Raw genomic sequence first — 10,654 nt, forward strand, 5'->3', positions numbered from 1 at the left:
TAGTGGTATCAGATTCAGGTTACGTTTCCATGGGAATGAGGGTTTGACGTATATCTCAGTTTCAAATTTTTGCAGCAATCTTGAACAAACTTCATGCACGTGCTACGACCTCCACAGCGGGAAGGATTTTTTTTTATCTTTTTGTGGAATTTTGTTTTTAGCGGTGAGTTTGCATATTAGATACAAAAATTTTGGTGCAAAATTTACAAAAATAAATTTTAGATCTGGATTCTTTCTAAAAAAATACCCAAATTTAAAAACAAAAATGGCTGAACTAGAGTCCGTATGAGGGAGATATCGCTAATTTAAAATCAGTTGTATTGCAAAAATTTTCAGATGACAATTCATGGACGGTGAATCTCCTATCATTTTTTGAAGTTTTTGTGCATAATTTTAGAACAATTATTGTAGATCTAAGCTCCCCTGGAAAAATCACCCAATTTAAAAGAAAATTGTTTTGAATCAGAGTTCAGATGTGGGAGATATCGCTGATTTCAAATCAACTATTTTTTCACAATTTCGATGACGTCAAAACTATTGCAGTGCGAATCTGAGATTCGCGAGTTCTCAGATAAGGATTTCCAACACATGGGAAGATGCATAATGTTCATTATATTTTCCAAAAGCATGTTACAATAAATATTCTGAGTTATATTGACTGAGTTATGTCCATTTTAAATCTAGAGCATCAGTTAGAGTGGGTTCCCTTTGGAGATGTGCCCTCCCACCCCAGGCTATGTAGGCACCTGTTACTTCATCACAAATCAACTCATGGTTATGGATGATCCACAAACCCACATTTCATTGAAGTCCATTTTCTAGGCCACACACTTTCAGTATCATAGTTGGTCACAAGCATTACAGGGTATCTCTATCCTCGGATCTTCATTCATCATGGTTATTTGTTAACCACATAAAACCCTTCCCTTAAGTGGCTCTTCATATTTAACAAAGCTTTCATAGGAGGGAAGTTCACACAATGTGGACCATTGCTTCTTAAGGACGGAGGAATGATCCGAATAGAAACTGGCATCAACCCATGGTATTCATCCACCCATGAAATTTACCCATGGTATTGCAAGTGGCATCCACCCATGGTATTGTAAGTGTCATCCACCCATGGTATTCATTCACCCATGGTATTTTCCCATGGTATTATGACATCCACCCATGGTATTCGTTCACCCATGGAATTTACCCATGGTATTGTAACCGAAAAGGCTATAAGTAACAAGTCACATTTTGTAAAAGGACAGATTGTCCGCCACAATGTAGCCTTTACACTATTATCTGTTTTAATAAACAAAAACTTTTTTGTGGTTTTGTTTACTGAGTGTTCTCCACTTTTATTCTTCCATTGAAAATTTTGAAATCTCGAGGTTCTCCCCCTAAGATCCATTTCAATTTTTTAGATCTTGGGGGCCTCCCTCCAATATCTAGATCAAGTGCATGGCATAATACATACACCTACACCTAGCGTACAACATAAAACAATACATCTATAACTTATGTACAACACCACACAATACATCCACCTACACAATGCACATACCTAGTACCACATGCCCTCAACACTGCATGTATGACATGGACACAATATCAAAAATGCACAAGTACCATATGTACAGCATGTACACAGTACCATATGTACACTACACCACCTACACAATGTGTGCAAAATAGCACATGCACACGGTCCCACCTACAGAACGTGTACACAATGCCACATGTACACTACACCACTTGTACGAAATGTACACAATACCACATGTACATAGTACCACATACACGATATGTACACAACATGAATGTACATAGTGCCACATGCACGACATGTACACAATAGCACCTACACACAATGCCACATGTGCAACATTTACATAGCACCACATGCACACAACACCACTTGTACAATCATGCACACCACACCATATGTACATAACGCTACATGTACAACATGCATGCAACACTACATATACATAGAAATACATATCCAACATGTACATATCATCATTTGTACATAACACCGCATATCCAACACATGAAGCGCACCATATGCATACAACACTACATATCCATCATGCACATAGTAAAATATATACACCGCACTGTATATCTAAGCATTGAATATACAACATTCATACAATACTATATGTACTAATACTTTGTACATAATATTGCATAAACAACATGTACACACACTACATATGCACAATATTGCATGTGCAAAGTCATCACAGATGCAGCATCTACAACATATACAACATAAGCACAACAATAGTACCTCACATCCAAAATCACACTCTCTCTACCAAGAAAACATTCTTCTGGTGTCTTATCCATGCTTGTCCCAACATGTCAGAGACCACACTACTTTCATTTCTTTGATGCATCCCTCAGCATTACCTATCATAACATAAACATAGGTGTAATACAAAGATACAATAACAATTCATATCCACACGATATTGTCCTCATATATTTTTCCTTACTACTCTTCCCAACTGATTTCTAGTAATACCAAGAACTTACTCATGTCATTTGTCTACGTAAGCAATCATTCCTCCACAAGAATGATTCTAATGACCCTGTTGAACAATAATGTAGATACACAAACAAATACATACCTATATGTAAACATTAGCATAAAACAATCAGGATCCATGATGAAGTTGTCAAATAACAACATAGATACATACATATATTCATATAATCATTAGCATAAAGCAATCATGATCACAACATAAATACTAGATATCAAGGTCAAGGTTAAGAGAACTCCCTTTATTCATGTACAACATGCAAAACATTGAGAACAACATTTCCCAACATAGCCAATACATCTCCCACCATAGATCCATATAGTTAACCTTTTCTAGTTACCTTACTCATGTCCATATTACCATCATCTATTTACCACAATGGACCCAACCAATCCAACCGACTATTGTAGTCTTACCTTCTGCTATGCTTACTCATGCATGAAGCTTCGTCTGAGTTCTTACACTACCTACTGGGTGCCACATATCTCTGCCCAAGTTCCATCAACTTTCCTCTTCCCAAACCAGTTCCCAAGACACCCAAAACATAGAAGGTGAGACAAGAAACAACGAAGAAGGAAACCATGAAAATCAATAACAATATGACTCCGCAAACAAAGTGGTATGGCCATACACTAGACATAAACAAAACCATCAATCAAGCACAGTAAATCACAAAATACTAAAATCACAAGACTGAAAAAAAATACCATGACTGAATCCCCATGGTTCCGAAGGAAAGCTCAACCTAAGCCTTCTTCAAGATTTCATGGCAATCTTTGTGCCATGCAATCCCCTATATCATACTGCCATCAACACATATCTGTCAGTGCATAAATAAACATGATAGTACATTGGTTACCTTACCTTGTTGTTCCAAGAACATTTCTTGCGACTGAACACATATGCGCCATCTCTAAAGGGACTCCAATTCCCTTGAGAAATCCTCCTGGAACTAGAGACTGACTAATATGCCTCTCAAGTACATGTTCATTACTATAGTACATGTCCACATAATGTCACACAAAATCAAACTTAAGAAGACCCACTGTAGGAAAGGCACTCATTTGTTTCGAATTATGGTTTCCAAACATAGCCAAAGGAATTCTTATCCAATTACTTTATTTTACCCTTTTTACCTTGCTTCAATCGAGGCTTACTATGTAATATCACATTACAAAACTCTTAGTTATATAAACACATCAAGTTTTACCTTTTCACGTTAATACCTAACATGTTACCCTACAATTGTTTATAGATATCAACCATATTTCCAAATATCAAGACAATCATATCTATGAATTTGAAATCAACATTTACCAAGACTAACAATCATGCCATAATTGATAGTCAACTCATAGTCCTCAGACACAATGCTACAACTTTCACCCACTATATGCAAGTACATATCAACTGTCTGAACACAAATGCATTAATAAAATTGTCTTAGAACAAGATCGTTTTGGAAATAAACCTTATAAACACATACTCATATTATGCAATTCATCGAACATTCAACCAACTTGAAAACATACCATGTTAAATAAATCAACTAGGTGAAATAATAGACACAAAACAATCAAACACCAAATAGACAACATAATCTAATATTAAAACACTAAATAAATGACATAAGAAAGCTTGTACCTTAATGTATCTCATGGGAGGCTATCTTTTCTGCACAATCAATCTAGTTAGCAAGATACAACTTTACAACATGCCAACTCAAACATAAATAATATCATGATATCTATAACACTAACTAACTAACAGATTCGCATCATAAACTCATAAGAATTTATCAGTTGTGGATAGAAATCACATATGTATGATCGATCTAGATTAGTAAAAAACAATGAAACTCAATAAGTTGACTCATACCTGAAGGTCATAACCCTAACCATCTGGATATGCCAATCCAACTTAGCATGATACGTATGACATCGAGATCTTAATGAAATAACCCGAATCCTGAAGTTACTAGCATATAACAACCATAAGCTATATATCATGTCCATCGACAACATATAGCCTAATCATCAAGCTAATTGTCATATAACAAAAACATGTTAACCTATAACATACTCATCAACAACAAATAACATAATCATCAGGTTATCTAATATAAAACAAGAATAGCAATGCAGACAACTACATATTACTATAATTCTTGACTATCTGACAGATGTGCATATAACTACACTAATCAACTAACATCTATCGTGAACATAAACATAACATCAAAAGACATCTATATAAACCTAATGTATATCACAATCCTTAGCTTACATACCTGCATGCCAAACATACAATACCTATATGATGATCTGCTCTTACCCCAATGTCCAATGTTCCAGCCTCATTACGATGATTTGCATCTCGTGCTTTGTCTCAGCCAACACATTAGCATCATAATAACCAATAGCATCATGATGACCTAAATTGCATACCATGACTTCACAAGGCATGTTTGACCTACTATTCATGCATAGCTATAACAAAGACCATACATGCATGCCAACTACATAATCAACCATACCCGTTGGAATACATACTCCATGATGACACCTTCAACCTTCACATGGAAACACCACTACAACCATGATCAACACAATGGAAATGCAACAAGAACATGGAATAAATGCATACAAAACACATATGCAACCAACATGAATGCATGATCAACACACAACCCAAGGAGAGCTCAACCACGCTGTGATACCTCTCTAATACCCTCCTTCCACATCTACCCAAGCAACCGGCCAACCAAGGTAAACATGTGATGAGAGGCTAGTATGATATGATTCAACCTCCTAGGAAACCTTAAGGAAATGGAGTTTATGGAAACACAACATAGAGATGTCTCTCAGGTGCTTCCGGACCCCGAAGAGTTAATCCACCACTCTAGGTGCCCAACCCATAAGTTAACCTAAAATTTAGATGAATTAAACCCAAAGTTTCTCCCATGACAAGGCATGCATGTGACTGTAGCCCTATAGTCACTCTCACGGCTTGCCTTCCAGCGACCAAAGACCCAAGTTGTTAGTGCTATGCTAGCGAATCTAGGATTTGAGCCTTTTTTTCAGGCCCATAGCCCAAGTGACTGCCCAAAATTTAACCATCTCTTCAAATTAGTAAAGTAACATGGAAATGACAATACCGACGAAAATTCTTGTCCAAGACCTTGACTTTACTCCTACTTGCCATGAAAAATATTTTGTCAAACACATAGTAAATATGTAGCCTACAGGTGTAAAAAACATATCTGAGCATAGGGGTCTCATACTTATATGAGATTCGTTGTGAAGCATTGTCTCGTTATTACATTAGCTATCATTTCATTGACTAGGTCATAGATACATTGATCATTCATTTACAACTAAAAACATCGTGAGAGCCATACATAGCTTCGGTCATAAAACATATACATAAACAACGTCATAGGGAGATAAATATCATTTAAATCACATACATATAAACCACATATATTCCATCATAATCCTCATAAGGATATAAGGAGAAATAACCTCTTATTGATGAAGTAGAAATCAAACCCAGGATGGGACTCCCATGTTCCACCCAACCATAAAATGGCTGAGCGAAATATCTCTTCAACCATTCGCCCTCATGCCATACTCTAAGCATGAATGTGGAATCTCATAGAGCACATCCATGAAAATTCATCTAGGGCTTCCAGAGGTCATGCATCTCAACCCATCAAAGAGTGATTCTACCACATAGTCGGACATCACCAAAAACATCATGAGATTGGTCTCCATCCAAGCCTTTCAGGGCTTCCAAATCATTTATTCCAACCAAGGCTTCCAGAACTAGTAGCTCAACCCAGATCTTATTCCAAGATTCCAGAGCATTTGTCCAACCAAGGCTTCCAGGATTAGTAACTCAACCCACAACTTTTCCTAGGATTCCAAATCATTTGTCGAACCAAGGCTTCCAGGACTAGTAACTCAACCAAATATTTTATAGGGCTTTGTGATCGTTTGTCCAACCAAGTCTTCCTGGACTAGTAAGTAACTCAACCCAAGTCATTACAAGGCTTTAAAAGATTTTTTCCAACCAAGGCTTCCAGGAAGTAATAACTCAACCCAAGCTAAGAAAACATGAGAACCAACCAATAAAAAACAAGGAAGTAAACTGACAATCACCATGGCTAACCAAGAAATGGCAAGGGTAGGAAAATCCACTATCAATCTAGGAAATCCTCCATGCCAATGAGAAATCATAACTAAGAAACCACATGCATGCGGAAACTAGCGAGGAAAATACACATGCAACTTGATACCTGCAAGAAAAACCTATTATAACTGTTGATACCAATGCCCTCTTGCACTTTCCTACTCTTCCTTTCCCTTCTTTCTCCAAAAATCCAAGTATGCCACACCTTCCAAGAGTGCTCCAAGAAAACTCTAAGTGTCCAAGAGTATGAGAGAGAGAAAGAATAATGAGAGAGCTCCAAAATTGAACTGATCAGCTCTTTCCACTAATACCCATAAGCCTTATTAATAAGGCCTCTATTTTCTTTATTTTCCATTATTTTCCTTCATTTTACTCCTCACATGCAACTTGTGACCTTTAACCCTCCTTTTCTCCTAATTTCAATTATTTTCCTAAATAAAATGCCAATAAATTCCTCATGCCTTTCCAAAACCTTTTCCATTGGCTTTTCCAATTTCCTTTAGCCATAATAAACTTAATCAACACCCATTAGGATGTTTCCCCCACAATTCATCTTGGAATATGTGTCCCGTAATTTGTGTCCTTATATATATTTTACACGGAATTTTAACCAGGATTGTTACATTCCAGTTCTTCAATCTGCATTGACATTGTTTCCTTTGTCATCGCACCTTCCCTATGTTTTTCTTCTTGCTTCTGCTTCTTTTCTTCTTCCTTCCAACTCAACTCTTTTCCTTCCTTCATATTCTTCTTTGTCTCTTGCCACTTCAGTTCTTCTTCCCGCAATATTTTCTTTTCTCTCTTTCTCTGCTTTTCTCTCTACATCCTTTGCTTCCTCTTTGCTTCTACTGCCAACATTGCATTCATGAGAAGAGGACTTTCTTTCATTTTGCATATTTGTTCTCCCTCTAGAATTTCAACAATCTTCCTCTTTCCCTTGTCCTACAAGGGATTGTTTCTTTCTGTTGTTGCTTCTTTTAGAGTTGTTGTTGCCTGTGAAGGAGCCTATCAAGCCCCTGCTAAACTAACCGTCTCATTATGTCTGGAGGAATTGTAGTAGTACCTCCAAGGGTCCTCCTCTGTCCAATGAAATTCCCTACTGATCCACGGAAAGTGAACTCTTGTATAGTGGTCCTTGCAAATGTTGTAGGGATCATACAGATTAAAGTCTTTAGTGATGAATTTGAATTTCACTATTTCATTAGCCTCAACATCTACGACTTTCAAGTTCTTTATCTCGTACAATCCAACCTACAAAGAAAGAGTGGGCCATGGTGCTTTCTTCTTCATGTGTAGTGCTGCTAACAACCCTGTAGTGAGATGGTATGTTACTTCATACATGTTCAATTTTTCAGTGGCATACCTTGGTAACACATGCAAAGGCTTCTTTCCACCAAATACCCTAATGAAGGTGCCACTTGGTGAGGCATACCAATCTCCAATGTCTAATATCACATCCATTACTTCTCATGAAATGCAAGATGGATCTTATTCAAAGATAAGATTGTATAACGCGATAATGTAGTGGTCAGTTAACTGTGCCACTACTCCTCAATAACTTCATTCTAAAATAAATTTGCAATGGATGTACACATAAGTCTCTCTGGTGTCAATGTCAAGTTCATGCTAGGGAACTTATGTTCTGCACAGATTGCATCTAGTTAGTATGAATACGTATGTACACATAAGTCTCTCTGGTGTCAATGTCAAGTTCATGCTAGGGAACTTATGTTCTGCACAGATTGCATCTAGTTAGTATGAATACGTATTAAAACTTTCTCGCTCACCCTTGGGTGGATTCTAAGCAAGTGATACATGGGCCTTCAATTGTTTAGCCAACATATATGACGAGTTGAATGGTAGCCCATAATTTACCAACTGGTCCGATAAGAATGCCCACACTTTAGGAAAGGTTTCTGTGCTCTCTTGACCATGGATTGTGCAAGTAAACATAACAAATATTTGGTAAGCCTCCCTAAGGGACTTTGTCTTCTACACATGGGTGGGTATCTGTCAAAACTTCCATGGCTCTTTAAGCCAACACATGAAAATGTCCCTTGTGTCCACATAGTTGTCAGTGGCATAGAAGTGTGAGTCCATGCACTCCATGGACTCAGGAAACTGATACATTTGCTAAAATTATTCTTCCGAGATGGTGGAAAGCTTCTTCCCACTTGAAGTGATAAATATCATTGTTTTCTCATCCATGTGTGAGACAATCTAGCTAATGATATCTGTACATGGGAGGCTTGATACCTTTGTGCAACCTTGTATAGCCTTGACTACCAGATGCTGAGATAACCATGTCAGTCCTCTAATCCTGCTTCAAAGTCCTTTGCAATATCATAATTAATCTACTGCCATGTTAGTGATGATCCTTTCTCTATAAGGAGGTGAGTATCTGTATACATTGGAAAATCAACTGATGTTTTCTCAAACTTCTTCCCTAGTACTGCTCTAAATGGTTTACTTTGATGCATCTCTCTTAGATCACATGGTAATAGGGACTGCTGGAGAGGTTATCAACAATCGTTTTACATGTGGGGAAAAAGGATACTCATGGAAAGCAAATGTCTGTCTTGAGAAAAAACTACAAGGAATGTTAAAGAAGAAAACCGAACACTAGATGGGGAGGATTCCTCAGTTTTCTTTGATAGGAGGGACTGGTTGCTTGTGGGAATTTTGTACTACATAGTCCCAGTATCCAGATGGGAGCTTGACAGTTGAGACTGCAAAATGCGCAGTTCAGCCTGGGTAAAGGCCTAGAAGAGACTGTGCATTACGTAGTCTCACTAGCCAAGAATGGCAGGCTGGGTCCTAGAGCTATGTAGTGCATAGTTGGAACCAGCTTGGATTATGTATTGGGAAAGTCCAAAGGTGAATATTGTTGCTTGAGCCTTAGGATTGTGCAGTGCCAACTCGGAAAATTAAAAACCGACAAAGGAGAATGCATATCTTCCCAAGCGAAGTGTGGAAAAAGATCAGATGGAGAGATAGTGTGAATATGAGTGCATATATGACTAGGTGAAAGAAAATTATATGAAACAAGTGAAACAATTAATCAAATTGAAGGAAAACAAAGTCTGTGAGGAGAGTCAATTCAACGGTGACATTGGTGCAAAAACAAGAAAACTTATGTAACACTTGGAAAAGGTAATCTAAAACTTAAAGAAACACTTCTACAAGTTAAAACACCAACAAACATGAAGAGAAACAAGTGAAACAACACTCACATAAGGCAAACAACAAAAATTGATAGAAAAGTAGCAAAAACCAACAAAAGCAAAACTCACCCGAAAAAGCAATGACGATTGCACCGAATGTTCCATGACCTCCTCACGAATGCTATAGCTCCAAGATCGAATGTGAAAATTATCTGTAGAAGCATCGATTAAATAGATTTGGAAAAATTACTGTTTTTTATGTGCATGCCTAAAATCAAGGAAAAGGTGACACTTGGCAGAAGTTTCTAAAAATAGTGAAAAGTGCCTCCTTCTAGATAATAAAAATAGACCCCTATTTTTTGGGGATTTTTTTACCTTTTTCTTTTTCCAAGGAAACATGCTATGCACACTGTTGGGAAAGGCTACATAGTTCTAGGGAACTGGGCAACATTTCGACTTAGTGCAATACGCGTTTTTTGAGCTTAGTCAAGGTTGCACAATTTTTGGGCTAAGTGTTAGGATTCCTCCCATGACTATGCAGTTTCTGAGCTCAAGGATCACTAGTAGTCAGGACTGTGCAATTCCTGTCATTAATGGTCCCTACCCTCGAGGATTGTGTAGTTTCTGGGGGAAAGCCCAGAACTATTGTGGGACCAAGTTGGGAGATCAACTTGTGACTTAGAATAATCATATAAGTGAACAACCACAAGAGAAAATGAAAATATAAGTCTCAATCGAAGCATGAATACCAGG

Source organism: Pinus tabuliformis, chromosome 2_2 (genome assembly GCF_031772625.1).
Source record: "Pinus tabuliformis cultivar Carrire ecotype Pingquan chromosome 2_2, CPIR1, whole genome shotgun sequence".
Taxonomy (NCBI): Eukaryota; Viridiplantae; Streptophyta; class Pinopsida; order Pinales; family Pinaceae; genus Pinus; species Pinus tabuliformis.